A 24,761-nucleotide genomic window follows, 5' to 3' on the forward strand; every position below is an offset into this window, starting at 1 on the left:
AGGTCATGTGGTGAAGTCGCACTTGCAATGCTATTAGGTAAGGAGTTACCAAATGATCGTTAAGGATTAGTGATGTTTTCCAAAAGAACAATTTAAATGTTTTCACATTTTTGATTCAATCCAATGATCTGACATATTACACCAGGTTGTCACAAAACAATATTTGATACCAGGTACTTATTAGGACAAGTGACCCAAAACTGGCCAAAGAAGTAGGTTTCAAGGAATATCCTGAACAAACAAGGGGACTTTGAAAACCAGGGATGTTTAGGGAGTAAATTCAAGAGCTTGTGGCCTTAGGAACTGAAAACATAAAAAAGGTGGGAGTTAAAACCAGAAATCCACAGGAGGTTGGAAGTCAGGGAGAACAAATGTCTTGAAGGAAAAAGCAAAAGGACAGTAGATGCTTGAAAGTTGTAACACAAGCAGAAATTGATGTAAAACTCAGCTTATCTGGCAGTGCTTGTGGAGAGAGAGAGCAGCATTACTGTTTTGTGTCCAGTGACCCTTCTTCAGATATATCTCAGAGGGGTTTGCAGCTGGACGGACTATCAAACGAAAAAGTGGTGTGATACCAAAATTTCAAAATAAGGATATGAATTTCAAAACCTTGGTGCTTTGCCACTGAGAAAATGTTTATGTTAGTGAGCACAGAATGGCAAAACTTGAAGATGTTAAAATCGGTGAAAATAAACACATGGGCAGCAGATTTTTGGATCAGTTCAAGATTTCAGGGAAGTAGTATTAAGAAGCCGGCCGGGAGTGTGTTTGGGGAGTTAAGTCGAGAGGTAGCAAAGGAATGGATGAGAGTTTCAGCAGCAGATGACCTGAGATGCTGTTGAGGTTGAAATTGTATGTGGTCTTTGTGATAATGAGTGTGGGGGTGAGTAATGTGGTTAGAAGCTCATCTTGGGGTGAAATATTGCACCCTGACTGTGACCAGTGTGTTACCTGCCAGTTACCAGGGGCAGGGATGGAGTCAGTGGCGAGGGAGTAGAATTTTGCTCCCAGCCTGGATTGACATTTTTCATTGTCTATTTAAATGTGATCTATACCCCTTTTCAAACAAGAACGGACTTGGCAGCAGAACTAATTGGTGAACCAACTGTCAGCTTTATTGAGACAAAGTGTGGAGTTTATCTGTTATGAAGTAAACTACAGTGACAAACTCAGACAGCTACTTACAGTTGAATGTGGATTATACTGCTTAAGTCAATAACTAGGCAGTAGAGCAGTGAAACAACTTATTGGAGTTTCTGCAGCCGCGGTCTTCAAACTTTTTCTTGTGTTGGGCTTTTATCTTCTGATTCTCGTTGCTTTCCATTGCACAGACCTTTCTTGAGAATCTCTTTTCTGCTTGTTCTTTTTTGATTAACCTCCCTCTCTGCCCAATCACAGTTCATATGAACAACACTCACCCCACTTCACCACGTGGTGTTCTTCATATTCATAATTATTCTCTTTACATCTTACCTGAGGACTGCTAGACCTGTATTTATTACCCTTATTTCACCGCTATTTCTCTATTGGCTGACAGAGCGGTATCAAGAGTATCTTTAGCTTTGAGCTGCCGGAAGCCTTTTCAATCGCGACTTATTAAAAAATAACAAAAGAACTGGGATGTTGTCAATCAGGAACAAAAACAAAGTTGCTGGAAAAGCTCAGCAGGTCTGGCAGCATCTGTGAAGGTAAAAAGACAGATCCAGTTTTCAGTCTCATTCGTCTCAAAATGCAACATTGCGACGACGTTCATTTGCTTCCAACAATAACACAAAGCACTGCGCATGCTCCAGCTCACAGTGAAGTCTGGCTGATTGATGTCAGTGCGCGACCAATAGGAGTACAGGTGTATAGAGATAATGGGAACTGCAGATGCTGGAGATTCCAAGATAATAAAATGTGAGGCTGGATGAACACAGCAGGCCAAGCAGCATCTCAGGAGCACAAAAGCTGACGTTTCGGGCCTAGACCCTTCATCAGAGAGTACAGGTGTGCCGTGCATGACCGGACGGATGTCGCCCAATCGGAATGAAGGGAGGGCGGGATCAGTGAAAACCACGTGATCATCCACGAGTGCGGTGCTGAGTCGCTGAGATAACCGGAACTGCAGATGCTGGAGAATCCGAGATAACACGGTGTGCAGCTGGATGTACACAGCAGGTCAAGCAGCATCAGAGGAGCAGGAAAGCTGACGTTTCGGGCCTAGATCCTTCGCTGAGACCAAGATTTGTGCAATTGAGGTAAGAGCAGGCCACAGTAAAGAAAGCAAAACGGTAGAAAGCTGGAGGGAAGTGATATTCGTATGGGTTTGGAAGTTTTACAAACAGTTAGTGCACGTCGGAAAACACATCCATTTGAAACTCCCAGACTCACGTTTGCAGAAAACAAATCAACGCCTCAGATGGCGATAGGCCCGTGTGACCGTCACCATCTTTATTTGGGGCAGTGATCCGCGGGGCGCATGCGCGACAGCTTTGAAACTTTAAAAGGGCCGGGGGTGAAGCTGGAGGAACACAACAGGACAGGCAGCATCAGAGAAACAGGAAAACTGACGTATTCGGGCCCACACCCTTCAGAAATGGGGGAGGGGAAGGGGATGCTGAAACAAACAGGGAGAGAGTGGGAGACAAGTGGAGAGGAGACAGACAAGTTAAAGAGGTGGGGATGGAGCAGGTAAAGGTGAGTGTAGGTGGGGAGGGGATGGGTCAGTCTATGGAGGACCAACAAGTCAAAGGGGTGGGATGAGGTTAGCAAGTAGGAAATGGGGGTGTGGCTTGAGACGGGAGGAGGGGATAGGTGAGAGGAAGAGCAGGTTAGGGAGGTGGGGATGAGCAATTGTTTATTGCGAACTGAGTGTAGGTGTTCTGTAAAGTGGTCCCCAAGCCTCTGCTTGGTTTCCCTGATGTAGAGGAGGCCAGAACGGGTGCAGCGGTGCAGTATACCACATTAGCACCTGCCTACCCCATACAGATGGCCTCAAAGCCCTACGCTATTTCCTGTCCTGCAGGTCTGACCAGTTCCCCTCCACTGACCCCATTATGTGCTTCGGTGAACTCGTCCCACTGCCTACAGACAAAGGGGGTGGCCATGGGTACCTGCATGGGCCCAAGCTTTGCCTGCCTCTTTGTTGGAACAATCCCTCTTCCGTACCTCTTCCTCCAGTACATGGATGACTGTATCGGCGCTGCCTCGTGCTCCTATGAGGAGCTCGAACAGTTCGCCCACTTCACCAACACCTTCCACCCCAACGTTAAGTTCACCTGGACCATCTCTAACCACCTCTCTCACCTTCCTGGTCCTCTATTTCCATCTTGGGGAACAATCTCAAAACCGATATATATTTCAAGCCCACTGACTCCCACAGCTACCTAGAATACACCTCCTCCCACCTGTCAAGTTTGTTTTCGGAGACGCTCACGGACGTGCTGCAATAACAAGACACTGACCTGTTTAGAAAAACGCCAATCATTTTCTTACCAAGCAAGTACAAGCTGTGAAGAATCACTGTACTCAACCCGGCACACAGTGCAAAGTCTCACAAGGAGTTCTCCCCGGACAGTCCCTGCTTTTTATACTTTACAAAAGACATGATACAGAAAACGATTTCACAACCTCCAATGACATGATACATAAAACAATTACTACAACAGACAAAAACAGGATACCAAGCAATTATTACATCGACAACATAAAAGACCAGGATATAGTATCGATTGCTTGTGAAGTAGCTGCTCATAGCAGGTGGTGATTTTGAGTTGTTGTCCGGGACAGATTGTGATTTCAAGTTGCCAGTGTGTCTGGCTAGGACAAAGTCAGTGCCCTGGCCCCTTAGTCAGTGACAGAAGTTACATGCTTTAGAGGTTTCACACCTTTACAAAATTTCCCCACCTAACCCTATTTGATACAGATTGATTCTAATTTCAGTTCAGTCAGGAAACTTAAGACAGTGTCTGCATGCCGATGTGTGAGAAGATAAGGAGTTACAAAAGCTTTACACTGAATTCCTAGCTGGGCAGGAAGCTTCAGGGCAGTGTCTGCATACCGATGTGAGTAGATAAAAGACTTTACTTCTATAAATCAAAGTCTCTGTATAGGAATCAAATGCAGATGAAAGACTTTGATTTCTATACTTCTTTAAATTAATGGGATGTTATCACATTAACATCTCACACCCACCCACCGTCCTGCAAAAATGCCATCTCCTATTCCCAATTGCTTCACCTCTGCTGCATCTGCTCCCAGGATTCCACTCCCGTACATCTATGATGTCCTTGTTTTTCAAGGACCGCAACTCCACTCCCCACCTCCCCACCGGAGTGGTCAAGAACACCCTTGACCGTGTCTCCTGCATTTTTCTACAACTCCTCCCTCGCACCCTGTCCCTGCAATAACAACTGAAAAAGAATCCCCCTCATCCTCACATACCACTCCACCAATCTCCGGATCGAACACGTCATCCTCTGACACTTCCGCCATCAGCAATCCGACCTCACCATCAAAGACATTTTTCCCTCCCCACCCTTGCTTGCCTTCCGGAGAGACCAGTCTCTCCGTGACTCCCTTGTCCGCTCCACACTGCCCTCCAACCCCACTACTCCCAGCACCTTCCCCTGCAACCAAAGGAAGTGCTACACTTGCCTCCACACCTCCTCCCTCTTCTACCCGCCCCCCCCCCCCATCCCAGGCCCCAAGAAGACTTTCTACATCGAGCAGATGTTCACCTGCACATCTGCTAATGTGGTATACTGCATCCCCTCTACCCGTTGTGGCCTCCTCTACATTGCGGAAACCAAGCGGAGGCTTGGGGACTGCTTTGCAGAACACCTACGCTCAGTTCGCAAGAAACAACTGCACCTCCCGGTCGCGAACCATTTCAACTCCCCATCCCATTCCTCAGATGACATGTCCATCCTGGGCCACCTGCAGTGCCACAATGATGCCACCCAAGGGTTGCAGGAACAGCAACACATATTCTGCCTGGGAAACCTGCAGCCCAATGGTGTCCATGTGGATTTCAGAAGCCTCAAAATCTCCCCTCCCCCCAACTGCATCCCAAAACTAGCCCAGCTTGTCCCTGCCTCCCTAACCTGTTCTTCCTCTCTCCTATCGCCTCCTCCCACCTCAAGCTGCACCCCTATTTCCTGCTTACTAACTTCATCCCACCCCCTTGACCTGTCTGTCCTGCCTGGACTGACCTATCACCTCCCCACCTCTCCTCATCTTTACCTGCTCCATGCCCGCCTCTTTAACTTGTCTGTCTCCTCTCCAAATATCTTTTCTCTCCATTTTTGATCTGTCTCCCCCTCTCTCCCTATTTCGTTCAGAATCCTCTTCCCCTCCCCCATTTCTGATGAAGTGTCCAGGCCCAAAACGTCAGCTTTCCTGCTCCGAAGATGCTCCTTGGCCTGCTGTGTTCATCCAGCTCCACACCTTGTTATCTTGGATTCTCCAGCATCTGCAGTTCCTATTATCTCTTATCCAAGAGAAATGTTTGTTTCTTATGGATTTTTTTTCCCAGACTGTTGGATCATAGCAGCTCACACTGCTCTTGCTCACTTCTGTGCTCCCTGATCACCTTTGTTGGTGTCTAATCTCTTCAGTCTCTAATGATGGATAGATTTGATCTCTGTAGTATTTTACTGTAATTTCCTTGTACCTGTTTTGTAAATAAATTTTCCACTGCTGCCCACCCCCTGACCATGTGCTGCTCTCTTACCAGATTAATTTTTGAATGGTATCTTTCACAGTCAGGAAATATTTTCCCAGAAAGAGAGTGTATTTTTCTTCCATTTCAGACCACCAAATTCTACAGCGTTTTTATCTGTGTCATTCATTTTGCACTTCTGCAACATTTACTGTGTTTCTCCTTCCACAGATACCAGCGATCGTTGCCAAAGCCCTGTTACCTGTGGAGAAGGTGATGTTTAACTTTCGTGTGCTGCTGCAGTTTGCATGATAAAGGTGCTCTCACAATGCTCCATTTGAGAAGTTACAGATCATTCATCTAGCGATACTGAAGAGCTAATGGTGTATGTCCAAATCAACAAACTATTTGTATTTTTATCATGTTTTATAATTTCACAAAAATATTATCAACAAACTTTTGACGTAAGGCCATATTAGGTCAGGTGACCAAAAAGTTACCAAATCTACAGGTTTTCCTGACTCTCTCAAGGAAAGCAAACCTAAGAGGTTTATCAGGGGAATTCCAGATCACGTTTTCTGGCAACTGTAGAAACAGCCTCCAATAGTGAAGGGATGATTAAACGCATTGTTGGAGTCTGGAACTAAATGAGTTATCGAAGTCTTGAAGGTTGTTTGGTGCAGGGAGATGGGGCTCATCACAGCCAGGAATTAAATCAAGGGTGAGAATTTTAAATTGTTGCTTATAAATAGGAGCCTTTGTGGGCCAGGGAGCACAGCAGTGATGGTGAACAGGTCTTGGTACAAATGAACTTGTGTGCAGCAGAATTTTAGGTATTCTTGAGGTTGCAGGGATGTTGAATGTGGGAGGCCAACTGGCAGTGAATTTGGGTAGTTAAGCCTAGAGATAACACAGGAATAGATGAGAGGTTCAGCAGATGAGCTGATACTAAGGTGTCACTGTCAGATCATTTCCACTGAAGTGAAAATAAGTGGTTTTTGTGCAGGGCTCTGCTGTTTACCCTCACCTCACCTCAGGAATTCAGCTGTTTGTGAATTTGTGGATCAAGTCTGTAATAAGATCAGGAACCGAGTGCCCACCATGGCCCAAACTGGGTGTCACTGAGAAGGTTACTGCTGAGTAAGTGCTGCTTAATACTGCTGTGACAACACCTTCTATCACTTTACTGATGATAGAGAGTAGATTGCTTGAGGGGAAATTGGTCGGGTTCGATTTTCAATGTTTTTGCGCTGATCAGACCTGGGCAGTTTCCCAAATTGTCAATAGATGCCAGCGCTGTAGCAGGACTGAAATAGTTTGGCTTGGATGCTAGCAAGCTGTAGAGCACTAGTCATCGCTACTTTTGTCAGAGTGTTGCCAGGGCCCATAACCTTTGCACTGTTCATTCATTTCTTTAATATTATGTGAAATGAATCAAATTGGATGAAAACTCACATCTCTGTTGGGGACCTCTGGAGAAGGCTGAGATGGATCATCCAGTTGGCACTTCTGGCTGAAGATTGCTGCAGACTTGTCTTTTGCATGGATAGGTTGGGCTCCTGTGTCGGGTAAAGATGGGGATTTTTGGCATTCTTCCTCCAGTGAGTTGTTTAATTGTCCATCACCGTTCACGACTGGGTGTGGCAGAACTGCAGAGCTTGCATCTGATCTATTGGTTATGGGGTGGCTGAGCTCTAACTCTTGCTGCTTATGCTATTTGGCATGCAGATAGTCCTGTTTGGTGGTTTTACCAGGTTGGCACCTTATTTTTTAGGTATGCCTGGTGCTGCCCTTGGTGTGCCCTCCAATACTCTCCGTTTAACCAGTGTTGGTCCCCTGGATCAATGGCAATGGCTGTCTGTAGAATATGCTGGGCCATGAGGTTACAGATTGTGCTAGAGAAGGTCTGCTACTGTTGCAGTCTCTCTCAAAGCCTCATAGATATCTGGTTTTGAGCTCCTGTGTCTGTTCCAAGTCTGTCCCTTTTCGCCGAAGTTAGTGCCACCCAACGCAATGGGGGGGTATTCTCAAGTTTAAGATGAGGCTTTGTCTCCACAGGACTGTGTGTTGGTTGCTGTTAACAATCCTGTCATGGACAGATGCCTCTGCAGCTGGGAAATTGGTGATGATGAGATCAGCTATATTTTCCCCGTTTGGTGCGTCAGCACCTGCTGCAGTCCCAGCCAAGCAGCTTTGTCCTTCAGGACCCGACCAGCCTGATTGGTAATCCTCCTGCAAACTACTCCTGATGTGGACATCGAGTGTGAATAGCACTAAGTGTACTCACAGTGCTTTCTCCAAGTGCTGTTCAACATGATGGAGTTTTTTGTTTCTTAAAATTCCCTCTTGGGATGTGGAAATCGCTGGCTGGACCAGCGTTTATTACCTGGAAGGCAGTTAAGAGTCAAGCACATCACTATGGGTTTGGAGTCACATGTCATCCAGACCAGGTAAGGATGGCACATTTCCGGAAAGGGCATAAGTGAACCAGATGGGTCTTTCCTGATAATTGGCAATGGTTTCATGGTCATCATGAGAATCTTAGTTCCAGATCATTATTTAATTCATGTTTCACCATCTGCCATGGCAGGATGCGAACCCAGGTCCCCAGAATGTTACCTGGGTCTCTGGATTAATAATCTAGTGATAATACTACTGCTGATTTGTCAACCAAGGGAGGATGGTACATGGTAATCAGCAGGAGCCGTGAGACTTCCAGGCGTCAGAGTCAAAGTTGAGTACTCCCAGGTCAAATAATCTGGTCAGAATAGCACTGTGCTATCACGTCTGCTGGGACAGGGCTTCACTAAGGACAATGATAGTGGTGTGTGTCATTGTTTGCCAGGTATGTTTCCATGAGTCTGACACTGTTCCTTGACTCGTCTTTGAAGCGGCTCTCCAAATTTTGCCACTAGCCCCCAGATATTATTAAGCAGGAGTTTGGGGGGCCGATAGGGCTGATTCTGCAGTTGTCTTTCCTAGTTCCCTGGTAGATGCCAAATGGGCCACCCAGCTTCATTCCTTTGTTGAAACTTTGCAGTGATTTGCAACTGAGTGGCTTGCTGAGGTTGGCAAATTTCTTTCCCCGAAGGACATTAGATTTTTTTTTCACTCTGTCATCAGCAATTGTTGCCATGGCAACCAGTTGATTCTTCCAGTTTTTTTTTATTGAATTCAAATTCCACCATCTGCTGAGATAGGATTTGAACCTGGACTTCTGTTGTACATTTTAACATTCTGGATAAAAGTTAGTCATCAGGTTTGTTCACTCATTTTTAAATATCACTAACACAGGCATTGTTTCTTTGCAAAACACTGTCCATCATCCTGTCTCCTCCATCCTCTGCTCCAACAGCAAGTGAAGGAGACACGTGCAGTTTCTATGTCACTAAGATTGAGACAATCCAATCAGCTGCCTCTGCTGCTTCCCTCTCTTCCACAAGCCCACCAAACCAAATTGCCTAGCATGTTGCTCCTCGTTTTAGGCTTAAACTTGCATCTTTGTCCAGTTTCATGTCAAGCCTTATCAGAGCTCATCTTAACCCTTTGCCCTATTCTCACTAAACTACAAATATTCCAACTGTTATTTCTCCTCCTCCTCCTCTTCCCCCATGCCAATTCACAGATATTGTTACTTGTTCTGTCTGTTTCTCTTTTCTGGTTATGTCCTTCTCACCCATTCTGTTTAAAACCAATGTTCGACCTCACCGTCATTGGAAAATCAAACTCCATCTCTCTTTCCTGTCTGAAATCCATGTAGTAAATGTCCCTCAAGGATCTATCCTTGGCCCATGCTGTTTCTCACCAACATACTTCCAGGAGGTGAGATCTTTCACATGTATTCTACAATGTTCAGATCTAACTCGTCTCCATCACTTTGCTCCACTGTTACTCAATTATAAAACTGCTTATCATGCTTCCACTACTTGATTAGCTGAAATTTCCTCCAATAACACTTTGTGATAGTAAAACACATTGCCTTCAGTTATTATTACAAATTATTTTTCCTTACTATTGTACTGAATCCATCCCTCTCATTGGGAACTGTCTGAGGCTGAACTGCACCCTTCTCAATAATGCTCTCATATCTGGTCTCAAGATGAACATCTTACCGTACATTTCAATCACAAATGCCAGAAATTTCAATCTCTAAAATGCTCCTTCTCTCCACCTCTCTCCAGCTCATTTGCGACTGAAACCCCTTACCCATGTCTGTGTTGCCTTAAGCTTGACAATTCCAAAAGAGAACCCTCTCTTCTCTGCCTTATCAAGAATCTGCTCCCACGATGAGAAATATTTCCTCAGCATTTATCCTGTTAACTCCCTTGAGAATCCTTTATTTTTAATTAGAACATCTCTCATTCTTCAAAAAAATCTAGTTAGTATATTCCATACCTGTTTATTCTTAGCTTAAAACATAATCCCTCCAAACCAATGATCATCTTAGTTCATCTTCTTTGAAATGCCTCCAGTGAAGTTATATACTTGCTCGAATAAGTGGACCAAAAAAGCTGCTCGCATTCTTCCAGATGTGGTCTTGCCAGCAAGTTGTACATTTGTCCTAAGACATGTATTCCAAACTCTTCTACTGCAAACACCTTGACATAAGGATAACATCCCATGACCCTTCCCGATTACCTGTTGCAACTGTGTGCTCGCTTCATGCTTCCTGCACAATTATTCCTGAATCCCTTTTGTGTTGCAGTTTTCCACAGTTTTTACATTTTTAAATAACACTGTCCTTTGGTCATGTCCTCAAAAAATAGCAACTTCACGTTTTCCCAAATTATACTCCATTTGCCGACTTGTCGCCCATTTATCAATATCTCTCCATAAACTCTAACCCTCATGGAACTTGACTGTTATCCCTTTTTATGAGATCCTCCCTCATTCTTCTCATCTTTTTGTTGGGAGCACTGGGCAACATGACACATACGTAATTGCTGCCTTTTTAAGGGGCGTTTTTTCTAATGACTGGGAGAAGCTTACTGCCCATTTCTCAGAATCGAGACAACTTGTTCATCAAGTTGCATTGGGCCGGAAAAGCTGATGTCTCATTGTGGCAGTGCAGCAGCACAGAAGGAAAGAAAAGGAAGCAAATCCTGCTGCCTGCATCTCACTAAATCTTGGCCATTCTTTGCCTTGTGTCAAACACCTGTTGTTCTGTTCAGTGACATGAAGCCCCAATGTGGAAATTCCTAGAAACCCAAATAGAAATCCTTCGAATCAGCTGCTGACTCCCACAAGGAATAATGTGCAGCAGGAACAATGCACAGTTACCCTCGGCCAGGAGGAGGGGGTGTTGTGGATTTCTACTCTGACAGTGATGGATTTTCTGAATTTGTGTTACAGGATATTACAAGTGGACTTTCAGGTAGGAAGCTCAATTGTAACACCAAACTCTGACAGAATTACTCAATTCATCAGGACCTGGATATTCCCATTGTGTGTGAGTATTGTGTTCCTGCTCTTTCCCATTTGCCATGTAAAATTTCTCTCTTATTACTCCATTCTCTCAATAGATCTTTCCTACAACTTTCAATATATGTCCTGTAGTCCTTTTTTATGGCCAGTTGAGTGTACATTTTACCATTCTAATGTTTATCTTTTGTAAACACCTCCTATCAAAGGTCCCCTCAAAATCCTTTGTTACAAGGAGATCAATCTCCGTTTCCCCAAGCACCTGATTACCCAATGACGGTTTGCTTCTTGTGTGTAAGGCACTCATCCACTTTTCACTTCCACTTACCTGCATGAGTACAGCCCCAACAATATTAAAGGAAGTTAACATCCTCCAGATGAAGCAGTGTCGGAGTGGTGTCCCATCCACCACATTCAACATTCCCCTCTACACCACTGAGGCAAAGTGGCATCACTATGCCTAAGGTGAAGTCACCATTATCCTACCTGACCATAGGGCTGGTTTAACCTGAAGATTACCACACCCCAGGCAAGAGGAGAGGTTGTGAAGGAGAGTCCATCTATTGTCGATGGATATTCTCTATATGTACCAGCAATACCTAAGTCACATGAAATTATAACTTTAAAAAAAAACCCTATCCATGCAACTAAAAGCCCTCTTCCTACAAACCATTCTGTTAAATCTCCTCTGCCCCCTATCAGGGACCCTCCCGTCCTTCTCAGTGTGTGTGGGATCTTTGGTTTGCACAGGCTCAGCTCGTCTCTGTTCCTGTCTGTGATGTCATCATGCTGTGACAATGGCACTGAACCTCACTGTCTGTGAGGGTGGTAGGCACCGAGATCCTCATAGCGTTTAAGGCACATTTAGATGCACACTTGTGATGCCAACGCAGACAGGTCTATAGGCCAAGTGCTGGAAAATTAGATTAGAATAGTTAGGGTGTGGTTTTTAACCAGCCCAGGCTGGATGGGCCACAAAGCCTTTTTCTGTCCTGTAGACCTCCGAGACTCTTCACATAGGAAGATGCCCAGCAATATTTCAAGTTATTTCAGAAAATGAGATATTAGAATAAATGACTCATGATTGGTCAGTGTTTTCGGGAGAAAAGTGAGGTATAGAGGTAAAGCGGCTGACTTCAATTCTGGGGCCTGAAGCCCAGGAAATTGAAAGTACCGCCATCATGTGGATGAATAAAAATAAGGATTGTATTAGAGGAAAGAAATATCGTTCTTGTATCATTGATCCGTGAGGCTGGATGATATGTGAGACAAGAAGGGTTCTGAGACTGGAGAAGACTACAAAAATAGAGAAAAGTGAGCTTGGAGGAGATTACAGAAATGGGGAAGATTGTGAGGCTGGAGGAGACCAGACAAAGGGAGGTTTGTGACGGTAAAGACAATTATAGAGCTAAAGAAGTTTGTGGGCTGGAGGAGATGACAGATAAGGTGGTCTGTGAGACTGGAGGAATCTAGATAGATGGTGTGAGTTGAGGCTGGAGGGGGATTCCACAGATGTGAAGGGTGTTGAGGCTCGAGAATGATGCCTGCAACAATGCAGGTAGCGAGGCTTGAGGGCATGATCTGGAGGGTAGTGAGGTCTGAGGTATGATTCCTGCAGTCGGGAGGGTAGTGAGGCTCCAGGGTGGATTATCATCATAACAGCACAGTGGTGTACTTCCAGCAGATGGAATGCAGCAGGAATAGAAAGTACCACTTTCTCCAAATCGAATAAAAGTGGAAATCAATATTTGCCTGTGCAGCAAAGGCCACGTCCCATAAGTAAATTAAAATTGATGTGTCTCTGGTTTGGAGAGAGTGAACAGAAGCTCAGGTAATTCTCCATTGTAGCAATGTTTGGTAACTGTGGAGTACAACATTCAGATAATTGGCAAAAAATGCAGAGTGAAAATGTGAAGAGTGTTTGACTCCGCAAGTTCCCAGGATCTGGAACAATCTGAATGGCAGCTGGATGCAGATTTAGCAGTTATTCTCAAGAGAATTGGGATTTAACTTTTCAAGGAATGATGGGCAAATGGTGGGGGAATTGTTTCAGTTTTGCAGCACCTCCCAGAGTGAGAGTGAAGCCTTTGACATGATTCCACATGGTAGACTGATGCGTAAAGTTAGATCACGTGATTCAGGAAGAGCTTGCTAATTGGAAGCGGAATTGGCTCAGTTGGAGGAGAGACCGTGGTGATGGAGGATTTTTCAGAGTGGAGTTCTGTGACCAGCATGTTCCACAGCATTTGGCACAGGGTCCACTTTTGTTTCTCATTTATTTTGATGATTTGGATGAGAATTTAAGGGACAAGATTAGTAAGTTTGCAGATGATACTAGAATTAGTGGTATGAAATGTTGGTATAGTGGTCAGTGAAGGTTATCGAAGATGACAGCAAGATCTTGATCAATTATGTCAATGGGTTGAGGAGTGGAGGATGAAGTTCAATTTGAATAAATGTAAGACATTGTATTTTGGTAAAATGACCAGGGTAGGACTTGCACAATTGATGGTTGCACCCAGGGTAGTGTTGTGGAACAGAGAAATGCTGAGATTCAAGTGCATAATTCTTTGAAGTTTATGTAGACAAGTAGACAGAGTGATTAATAAGTTGTTTAGCTCACTTGCTTTCATTGCTCAGACCTTAGAGTCTCAGAGTTGGGATGTTATGTTGAGGTTGTACAGGACATTGTTTTGGCTTCATTTGAGGTATTGTGTGCAGCTCTGGTCGCCCTGTTACAGGAAGGACATTATTATTAAACTGGAGACAGTTCAGAATAGACTTGCTGGGATGTTGCCAGGAATGCAGGGCTTGATTATCAAATAGAGGGCCAAAGCTGGCACTTTTCTCACTGCAGCATAATGGGTTAACGAGTGGCCTTAGAGGTTCATAAAATCGTGAGGGCACAGATTATGCAAATAGCAAGGGTTTATTCCCGAGGTTGGCTGATTTCAAGACAAGCGGACATGTGTGTAAGGTGAGAGGAGAAAGACATATTTAAAAAGACATGAGGGAAACTTTTATTTTTACGGAGTTGTCCATGTGTGGAACAAAATTTCAGAGGAAGTGGCAGATACAGGTACAGTCACGTTGTTTAAAAGACATTTGAATTAGGACATAGACAAGAGAGGTTTAGAGGAGTATATGCCAGATGCAGGCAGATGTGATCAGTTTAAAATAAAACTTATTTATTTAATATACATTTCAAAATTCTAAATTGGAGTAAGGCCAACTTTGACATTGTTGGGCAAGAACTTGCAAAAGATGATCGAGAGGGGTAATATGCAGGTCAAGGAATGCTTGGAAAGTGGGAGGTCTTCAAAACTAAAATAAGGAGAGCCCAGACACAATATGTTCCTGTTCATGTGAAGGGCAAGGCTGGTAAATGTAGGGGATACTGGCTGACTGGAGAAATTGAGGCTGTGGTCAAGAAAAAGGCGGCAGCACATGTCAGGTATTGACAGCAGGAATTGGGTCAATCCCTCGAAGTACAAGGGCAGTAGGAGTATACTCGAGAAATCAGGACGGCAAAAAGGAGACATGAGCTATCTTTGGCAAATCAAGTTAAGGGGAATCCCAAGAGATTCTGAAACTTCATTTGGGACAAAAAAGCAACTAGGGAGAAAATAGGGCCCCTTTAAAGATCAACAAGGCTGTCTGTGTGGAACTGCAGGCTGAGATAGTGAATGAGTATTTCACATTAGTATTTACTGCAGAGAAGGATATGGAAGCTAGAGAACATGGAGACATAAATAATGAGTCGTGAAAAGTGTCTATATTACAGAGATCTAGGTGCTGGATGTCTTAAAATGCATAAAGGTGGATAGGTTCCTGGCACCTGATCAGGTGTTACCCACAAACTCTGGGAGAAGCTGGGGAAGTAATTGCTGGCCCCTTGCTGAGGTATTTGTATCACTGACACTAGTGAAGTGCCAGAAGGCCGGGTGGCTAATGTGGTGCCATTCTTTAAGGAAAAGCCACGGGATCATCGACCGTTGAGCCTGATGTCAGTGGTGGGTAAGTTGCTGGTGGGGATTCTGAGGGACAGGATTTGCATGTGTTTAGAGAAGCAAAGACTGATTAGAGATAGTCAACATGGCTTTGTGAGTAGGAAATCTTGTCTCACTTAATTGATTGAGTTTTTTGAAGAAGTGACAAAGAAGATTGAAGAAGGCAAAGCAGTGGACATTGTCTATTATGGACTTCAGCAAGGCATTCACCAAAGCTGCACATGACAGATTGGTTAGCAAGATTAGATCAAATGGAACCCAGGGAGATTTAGCTATTTGAAACAAAATTGGCTTGAAGGTAGGAGACAAGATTATGGTCAGCCGGGGGGGGGGAGCGGATTCAGTCTAGATGACTATGAACAGCAGTGTGCTGCAAGGATCGGTGCTGGGTCCACTGCTTTTTTAATCATTGATGCAAATCATGTGGAATGAATATTGGAGGAATGGTTAGTAAGTTTGCAGATGACACTAAAATTGTTGTTGTAGTAGACAGCAAAGGCGTTTCCTTCCCAAGCACAATGGGAACGTAATCACATGGGTTGATGGGCCAAGGAGTGATAGAAATAAGTTTAGTTCAGCTAAATGTGAGCGATTGCATTATGGTAATGCAAATCAGCGCAGGACTTAAACAGTTAATGATGAGGCCCTGGGGACTGTTATGCAACAGGGACTCCTTGGGGTGCATGTGCACAGTTCCTTGAAGGTGGATTGCAGGTACAGAAGGTAGTGAAGATGATATTTGCTATGCTTGCATTTATTGGTCAGTGCATTGAGCGTAGGAGTTGGGAGGTCAATGTTGTGGGTTGAACAAGGCATTGATTATGCTGCTTTTGGAATACTGTTCAGTTCTGGTCTCCCTGCTATAGGAATGATGCTGTTGAACTTGGCAGGGTGCAGAAAAGATTTACAAGGATGTTGCAAGAGGTGGAAGTTTTGAGCTGTAGGGAGAAGTTGAATATGCTGGGTCTATTTTCCCTGGAGAATTGAAGGCTGACTGGTGACCTCATAGAGGTTGTTAAAATTATGGTGGGCGTAGGGTGAATGGCCAAGATTGTTTTCCCAGGTTAGGGGAGACTAGAACTAATAACATTGGCTTAAGCTGAGAGGGAAAGTCTTAAAAGGGAACCAAAAGAACTGCAGATGCCTTAAATCTTAAAAAAAAAACAAATTTGCTGGAAAAGCTCAGCAGGTTTGGCAGCATCTGTGGAGGAGAGAAGAGTTTCGGGTTCTGAGGAAGGGTCACCGGTCCTGAAATGTTAACTTTTTTTTCCTCCTTAACTGATACTACAGGCCTGCTGAGCTTTTCCAGTGAATTTGTTTTTTTTAAAAAGGGAAAGTGGGTGGCGCCTGTGTAGAATGAGCTGCCAGAGGAACTGGTGGAAGCTGGTACAGTTACCCATCCAGATACCGTTTAAATGTTGTATGTGAATAGGAAGGGTGTAGTAGAATATAGGTCAAATGCTTGCAAATGGGATTAGATTAATTTGGGATATCTAGTCAGCGTGGACAACTGGGACCAAAGGGATTGTTTTGTGCTGTACAACGCTGACGAAGCATTTTTTGTTTTCATTTCAGATTTCCACAATTTTACTTCTGCACTATTCTTAGTCTTTCAGAGGGATCGAAAGGTTGAGTTACAGATCTATACAATGACTGTCCTTCCTCGCTGGCTCCCCCACCTCTCTCTTTTGGTAGTTTTATGCAAACACTGACTGGATCCCTTACCTGGAGGATATTTATGAATGAATTTGTTCTAATGGTGATCCAGCATTTTCCCCAAGTATCGCTCCACACATGCCCAGAGAATTTCTCAGTTTCACAATCTGTGTCCTTCTGGTTTCTTACTCGCTACGCTTAACTTTCTGTTTGAAAGTATAGTCTGCAGTTGGAGAATTTAAACAGGTCCACATCCAGGTCTGACAGTCACTTTGTTTATCACAACCCAATTATCTCAGGATTTTGAACAATGAAGGAAAAAGCAGCACTCACATTGGGGAGAAATGCACATGGTGTGTGTGTTGAAGAGTCTGTGAAGATTCATCTGAAATGTCCGAACACCAGTGCAGTGACACTGGGAGACAGTGTGGAAATGTGCAGATTGCAGGAAGGAATTTCTTCATCCATCCCAGCTAGAAACTGACCACCAGAGTCACACTGGAGAGAGACCATTGACCTGTTCTGCATGAGGGAAAGGCTTTGCTGATTCGAATTCCCCGCTGATACACCAGCGAGTTCACTCTGGGGAGAGACCTTTCATGAGCTCTGAGTGTGGGAAGGGATTCATTGTCATCCAAACTGTTAACACACCAGTGAGTTCACAGACAACCACAGTTGAAGAACTTTGCTGTCACTCTCACTATCAAATGAACCATGGTTTTGGGCTGTTTGTACAGATGTTACCGATCCCTGCTCAATTAAAGGTGCTGGTATTGTGAATAAAATGTCACACTAACAGTTGTGTAAGGTAGAGCTTGGAAATAGTCACGTTGTCACAACACATCGACACATTCGCACTGACTAAAGACTATCCACCTGCACGATATGTGAAAAGGGATTTCCTGGTTCATCAGGACTGGTTAACTACCAGCAAATTTCTGAATAAGTTGATTGGTTTGAATATAGCTAACAGTAGAATCAAAAATAGTATCAGTGATAATGGGAACTGCAGATGCTGGAGAATCCAAGATAACAATGTGTGGAGCTGGATGAACACAGCAGTCCAAGCAGCATCTCAGGAGCACAAAAGCTGACTTTTTGGGCCTAGAGAAGGTTCAAGGCCTGAAACGTCAGCTTTTGTGCTCCTGAGATGCTGCTTGACCTGTTGTGTTCATCCAGCTCCACACATTGTTATAGTAGATTTAAAAACCATGTGTTTTGGGCTTGTTGCTGGAGATCATAGAATCCCTCCAGTGTGGGAGCAGACCATTTAGCCCATCATGTCCGCACTGACCTGACAGAGTGTCTTACCCAGACACTGTCTGCGTGAGTTTCCTCCAGATGCTCTGGTTTCCTCCCACAGTCCAAAACTGTGCAAATTATGTAGATTGACTATGCTAAATTGCCCATAGTATCTTGTGTGCAAAATGCAGGCATAGGGTAGGGTGTGAGACTGGGTGGGATGATCTTTGCGGGGTTGATATTGACTGAATGGCCATCTTCCACACTAGGAATTCTGTGATGATCTCGATGGCCCTTTATTTGTTAGATAGGTCTGCACACCTTTACAATGACGGATTCTGTTGCTCTCCACAGACATTTGTTTATTGGAAACAATGTAATCTTTCATTTTGTGGATAAAAATCAAAGGAAAGTTTTAAATCCAAACATAGGTTTGGGATGAGTCATGTCCTATAATCCCTGATTGCATTTTCCCTGTCGGCTATGAAACCTGGTGACCGCTGTGACTCTGCCTGGGGGCATTGCAGTCTCTTCAGCTCTTTACCTGGTGTCCATAGCAGCGATGGATCTCATGATGGAAACATAAACCAAGACGTTGTATGATTTCTAGTCCATATTTTCTATTTAGTCTTCTGTCCATCACTTCCCTAGAGGCTGAGATACTGGTCTGGGGACCTCGGTGTGAATCCATCTGGAAATAAGAATTTGATGATGACTGTGAATCCATTGTCTTTGTTGGGAAAAACCCATCTGTTCACCGATGGCCTTTAGGGAAGGAAACTGCCATTCTTATCCAGTGATGTGATCATCCCATTATTGATTTTTTTTTTAAAAAAAGTAAAAAAAAACTCCTGCAAATACGTTTAACTCTGTCTTAATTTATTTGACAGCTGATGGTTCAAACTGCTTGATGGTCACTTTCTCTTTTGATCAAGTTGTGGCCATTTCGTGGTTGAAACCGTAGTAATTCTCGTACAAATAGTGCATGCTCTGACATGCCACTTATGAACCAGACATTCCACGTTGACCATATCCTGAGGCTGTGTACCATGAAAGCGAAATTTTTCACCATCTTATCTACTTGTGCTGCTGTTTCAGGGAGCTATGGACTTGAACCTCCCAAACTCCCGAAAACCTTGAGCATTTCATCAAACTGACTTCCAATGGCAGGAATAGACAGGGTCAGCTTGGATTGATGAACATAATTCAGGCTCAACAAGTCTATTGTAGCATTTTGAGAATGTAATTAGCAGTGAGTGTGGCCACCTCTCTGTACTGTCGTGATACAGATTCCCTGATCCTGATTGCCCCAATGGCTGACTGACACTGTCAAAGTCCCTGGGCTGCTATGAAATGATTCCTTGGACATGCTGTGTCAGGATCCCCTGACTGAATCCTGTCTCCCTTGCCCTGACTGAGAACTGTTTCCCTGAGACTTGTAGACGTGACCATTTGGTTGAAAAAAATGCATTAGTTGCCACAGCTGCTGACCAGCCCTTGACTGACTGCTGGTAATAACGATGCTAAGCTGCCTGACTTATGCCTGTGATAAGCAACCAGGCAAGACAGGAGCACTGTGGGACATTAGGTTCTAGTTGAGACATAAAAGTGCAAAAATGCCAGGGAAAGGCAGAGATATTGTGCCAGGCCCTGAGCAGAACATGCCTCAGGTGCTGAAAAGCATGTAGAGTTCTGACAGCAACAATGTACTTTGTGGGCAGGCAATTCTGCATCTTGATGTAGCATTTTTATTGCACTCTGGCTCATTTTGCTAGATCCGCAAATATCTATTGGTCTGGCTAATGTGAGAAATGGCTTTCGGCGTAATATGCCACTGACTTGGTCATTCACAGTTGTGTCCCACATCAGTGAGTCAGTAATCTGATTAAACTCACAGGCCTCGACTTGCGAAAAATAAAGCAGCCACATGCACATCTGTTTGATTGGTTGCTTTTGCACTCAAATGAAAAATGTGCATTGTATACACCATATCCTTTCCTGGCTCACAGTGTTCCCAAAATCTCTCATTCAATACATCCAAGTCATCATCATCAAATTCAAAATTAGTGAATACTTCGATAGCATTTTTTTCTGAAATGCTATTTGTAATGAGGGAGTGTTGGCAGGTGATTTTCTTTTACTTCTGATGCCATATGTGAATATTCAGGGATGGTGTTGGTGGGAAGGTGCAGCATGTACCAGGGATGAGGCAATAATATTCAGAGCAAGTGCTGAACATGCAGAAAAGGAGAGATTAACGTTTACCTTGGAACAAGCATATTTAGAGAAAGTTGGGTGAAAGTACTGAGAGAAAGCATTTTAGTGGCATGGTGGCTCAATGGTTAGCACTGCTGCCTCACAGCACTCGGACCCGGGTTCGATTCCAGCCTTGGGCGACTGCCTGTGTAGAGTTTGCACATTCTCCCCATGTCTGTGTGAGTTTACTCCCACAGTCCAAAGATGTGCAGGTTAGGTGGATTGGCTGTGCTAAATTGCCTGTTGTATTCAGGGAGGGGGACATTAGGAGGGTTATAGATCTGGCTGGGATGCTGTGAGGTTTGGTGTGGACTTGTTGGGCTGAAGGGCCTGTTTCCACACTGTAGGAATTCCATGATTATGGTTCCAGAGCATTGAGCATATCCCAGCATATCAAGGATAGTAGGAACTTCAAATGCTGGAGAATCTGAGATAACAAGGTGTTTAGACCTCGGATTTTTCAAGTTTTTATCAGTCTGCTTTTAAAATTGGTTTAATAAGACTTCATCATTCCTGGGAACACTGCAATACCACAATAATGCATGGAGAAAGTTCGTATTCCAACTCCCTGCTCCAAAAATCAGTTTAATATAGGGTCCTTAGGCAAAGGACATATCAGATATTAAAGCTGATAGGGACAAATGCTTTTTCTGTGGTGTTGTCTTCACACCAAAACCACTAAAACCAAGGCCATGTTTCCACACATGAGATAGCCACCAACTGTGAACACTTGGTATAATAAACACTTGATCCTATTTTCCACCAGCCTGACTGTGTGCAAAGACTTGTAAATCACTGCTGACAGTTTTTACTGTTGTTTCCAAACTCCTGGGCTTCTTAACCAGGGCAAAGAAGTCAGTTTGCACCAGTGCTTTTTCATCACTTTTCTCGAAAACATCTTCGTAGTGAATGTAGATCATCGAAAATGCACCAATCAGGTGAGGTAGGGCAGAGCTGACGTCACCAACAAGCCTCATCAACCAGCTCCATGACTAGCAGCGGGTCAGTGAGATTGCAGCAACGATCGGCAGAGAACGGCACGCTCAGAGAATGTCCCAGCACAGAGGAAGGTGCTTCAGCCTGTCACTCTCTGCATCAGCTGTCTGTACGGGTAACTTCACCAGTTCTTCCCGATGCCCTGTAAATCTCTCATCATTCAACTCTCTCCTGAGGGCCATGAATAATTCTGCTTCCAGCGCCCTCTCAGGCAGTGCACAGCCGGCAGGAACCACTCGCTGAAGATGGTGGGTCCACCTCCCTTGATAAATGTGACTCTTTGTTACAAAAAAAAAGGCGAATCACTATCCCCTCCCTCCAAATCCATCCCACCCCGTCTGTTTCTTTGGAATGTGTAACTGCCTGCAGTGTCAATGTGCCTGCAGTTGCTAAAAGGGTCTGATTTTTGTGCCATCCTATTCTGTGCACCAAGCAAACTGAACTGTTAGCATTGCATAAAAATGCCTGCCTCTTCCCAAATCAAATCAAATACTTGAAACAAATTCTAATTCTGATCAAGTAATATCCCTGTCAGGAAGTACTGGGTCACAGTTACAAACAGAATTTCTTAGACTAATCCATCTGACCTGGAATATATGAACTCTGGTCCCCAAACCACTCCAACATCCCTAACGTCACTCCCCGCCCTTCATGGAAATGAGCAGCGTGATGCTGCTGGATATTAAGTTCAGTACCTTGAAAAGTCACAAATGGTTTGGCTTCGACTCCAAACATTCCAATTACAATCTGGTAATTTAGAATTGCAAATTAAGATCCAAGAGCTGCAGAGATATAAAGGATGGAAACAGACTGATTGCTGCAACTTGTCTATTCGAACCAGATATCCTAAGTTATTTTAGTCCCATTTGCCAACATTTGGCCCCTATCCCTCTGTCCCCTTCCTATTCATTTACCAATCCTGATGCTGTTTAAGAGCTGGGATTGTACCACCTCCTCCATACATGCAGCATTCTCTACATGTAAAACTGTCCCTCAGGTCCCTTTTAAACCTTTCGCCTGTCAGCTTAAACCATGCTCTCAGGTTTGGATTCCTTTCCTTGAGAAAAAGGTATTGACAATTCACCCCATCCAAGCCCCTCATGATTTTATAAACCTCTGTAAGGTCACGCCTCAGCCTACGACGTTACAGGGAATCAGCTCCGGCCTATTCAGCCACCTCTTCCTGTCGCTCAAACTATTCAATCCAAGCACCACTCTTGTAAATGTTTTCTTTCCTGAAACCTTTCAGTTAAACAATTTTCCTGTAGCAGGGATATTATAACTGAATGCAGTATTCAAAAAGTGGCAATGTTCTGTACACCTGCATTATAACGTCCAAACTCCGATACTCAATACATTGATCAATAAAAGCAAACATGCCAAATGCCTTCTTCACCACCCTGTCTAACTGTGGCTCCGCTTTCAAGGAATTTTGCATCTGCACCCCAATGTCTCTGTTTGGTGACACTCCCCAAGGCCTTACCATTAACTTGTAAGTCCTGCCCTAGTTTGCCTTACCAAATCGCATCACATCACATTTTTCTGAACTCTATCTGTCACTCATAGGCCCATCTGATCAAGGTCCCGTTGTACTCTGAGATAACATTCTTCACTATCCACAACAGCATGAATTTTGGGGCCATCGGCATACTTAGTAACCAGCCCTCCTATGCTTCCATCTAAATCATTTATATAAAGTTATGGCTAAGCAGTGTCCCAGCACTGATTCTTGTGACACACCACAGGTCACAGGTCTCCAGTCTGAAATATAATACTCCGCCATCACTCTGTGCCTCCTGCCTTCAAGCCAGTCTTGGATCCAAACCATTAGCTTCTACTGGATTCCATGTGATCTAACCAGTCTACCATGAGGAACCTTTTCAAACACCTTTCCAAAGTGCATCCAAACAATTTTTACCCGCTCTGTCTTCACCAACCTTCTTTGTCACCTCTGCAAAATCCTCATGTTAGTGGGACATGATTTACATCACACCAACACCAGAGTCAGATGACTGGGAACAGTATGTGAAGCAAAATGTGTACATGAGATAACAAAATGTGGAGCTGGATGAATACAGCAGGCCAAACAGCCCACAGCCTCCACAGCCAGCAGCCCCAGAGGAGACAGCCACGCTGAGCCCTGCCGAATTTTCACCATCCCCCAGACCTCCCACTGACTGAGGTCAAACGGTTAGTCCTCAGTAAGGGGCTCACCTTTGTCCTCATTCACCCACACATCCACGAATGACAGTCACGTGAGGACATTGAGCAGTTTTTCTGCCACCTTTGCCTCTCCAGCTATCTTCTCCTCAATCCATCTTTGATCCGCCTCTCCCTCACTCCCTATTTATATCAGAACCCTCTCCCCATTCCGCTTTTCTGATGAAGGGTCTAAGCCCGAAACGTCAGCTTTTGTGCTCCTAAGATGTTGCTTCGCCTGCTGTGTTCATCCAGCTCCACACTTTGTTATCTCGGGTTCTCCAGCATCTGCAGTTCCTATTATCTCTGATACAAAATGTGTACATTACTGGTTGAAAATAATGAAATAATTTCATTGTCTTCAACTTTAAAATCAAATGCTGGAGTCTGCAGCTCAAAAGATATCAGAACCACTGGGATCAGAGGAAACCCACAGTTCATGAAATGCCCAGGATTCAGGGTGATGTCACTGAGCAATTGCCCGTGTGTGATAACATCACCCACTTGAACACAGAGCATTCGGGTCTGCAAAAACAGGTAGTGTGCACAAAGGATGTGACGGTCTGTGGAGTGATTGAAAGGAGATTGATCAGAATGATTCAGGAACTGAGGGATATTAATTGTAAGGTCAGGTTGGTGAAACTGAAGATGTTCTGCACAAAGCGAAGGAGACTGATGATCTTTGACAAAGATATCTCAGTCTATGATACTCCCAAACATCCCAGATGTCCTCTTTTTTCAAAAACCGCAACTTCCCCTCCACAGTGATCAAAAATACCCTCGACCGTGTCTCCCGCATTTCCCGCAACTCATCCCTCACACCCCCTATTCGCAATAATAACCAAAATTGAATACCCATTATCCTTACATACCACATGACCAACCTCCAAATCCAACGCATCTTCGTCTGACATTTCTGCCATCTGCAATCCGACCCCACCACCAAAGACATTTTTCCGTTCCTGCCCTTATCTGCTTTCCGGAAGGACCGCTCTCTCTGTGACTCCCTTGTCCACTCCACACTCCCCTCCAGCCCCACCACCCCGGGCATGTTTCCCTGCAACCGAAGCAAGTGCCATGCCTGCCCCTATATCTCCCCCTTCACCCCCATCCCAAGCCCGAGGAAGACTTTTCACATCAAACAGATGTTCACCTGCACATCTGTCAATGTTATACACTGTATCCGCTGTTCCCATTGTGGCCTCCTCTACATTGAGGAAACTATACGGAGGCTTGGGGACCGCTTTGTGGAACACCTATCCTCTGTTCGCAACAAACAACTACACCTCCCAGTTGCGAACCATTTCAATTTCCAACCCCCCCCAACTCCTTGGATG

The 24,761-nt window shown here is 44.4% G+C and overlaps 1 long non-coding RNA gene and 1 other non-coding gene across 2 annotated transcripts; one reads left to right on the forward strand and one right to left on the reverse strand.

Annotated features, from left to right (window-relative positions):
- The first annotated feature begins 2,089 nt into the window (after positions 1 to 2,089).
- Positions 2,090 to 17,527, forward strand: LOC132210190 (uncharacterized). Its single transcript, XR_009446439.1, has 4 exons — positions 2,090 to 2,240; positions 5,876 to 6,029; positions 10,997 to 11,093; positions 16,651 to 17,527. It is a non-coding gene; the product is annotated as an uncharacterized LOC132210190 (long non-coding RNA).
- A 3,199-nt stretch (positions 17,528 to 20,726) lies between these two features.
- Positions 20,727 to 20,918, reverse strand: LOC132210293 (U2 spliceosomal RNA). The gene has a single exon (XR_009446520.1). It is a non-coding gene; the product is annotated as a U2 spliceosomal RNA (small nuclear RNA).
- Positions 20,919 to 24,761: the final 3,843 nt, after the last annotated feature.

This window comes from Stegostoma tigrinum, chromosome 11, assembly GCF_030684315.1.
Source record: "Stegostoma tigrinum isolate sSteTig4 chromosome 11, sSteTig4.hap1, whole genome shotgun sequence".
NCBI classification, from domain to species: domain Eukaryota; kingdom Metazoa; phylum Chordata; class Chondrichthyes; order Orectolobiformes; family Stegostomatidae; genus Stegostoma; species Stegostoma tigrinum.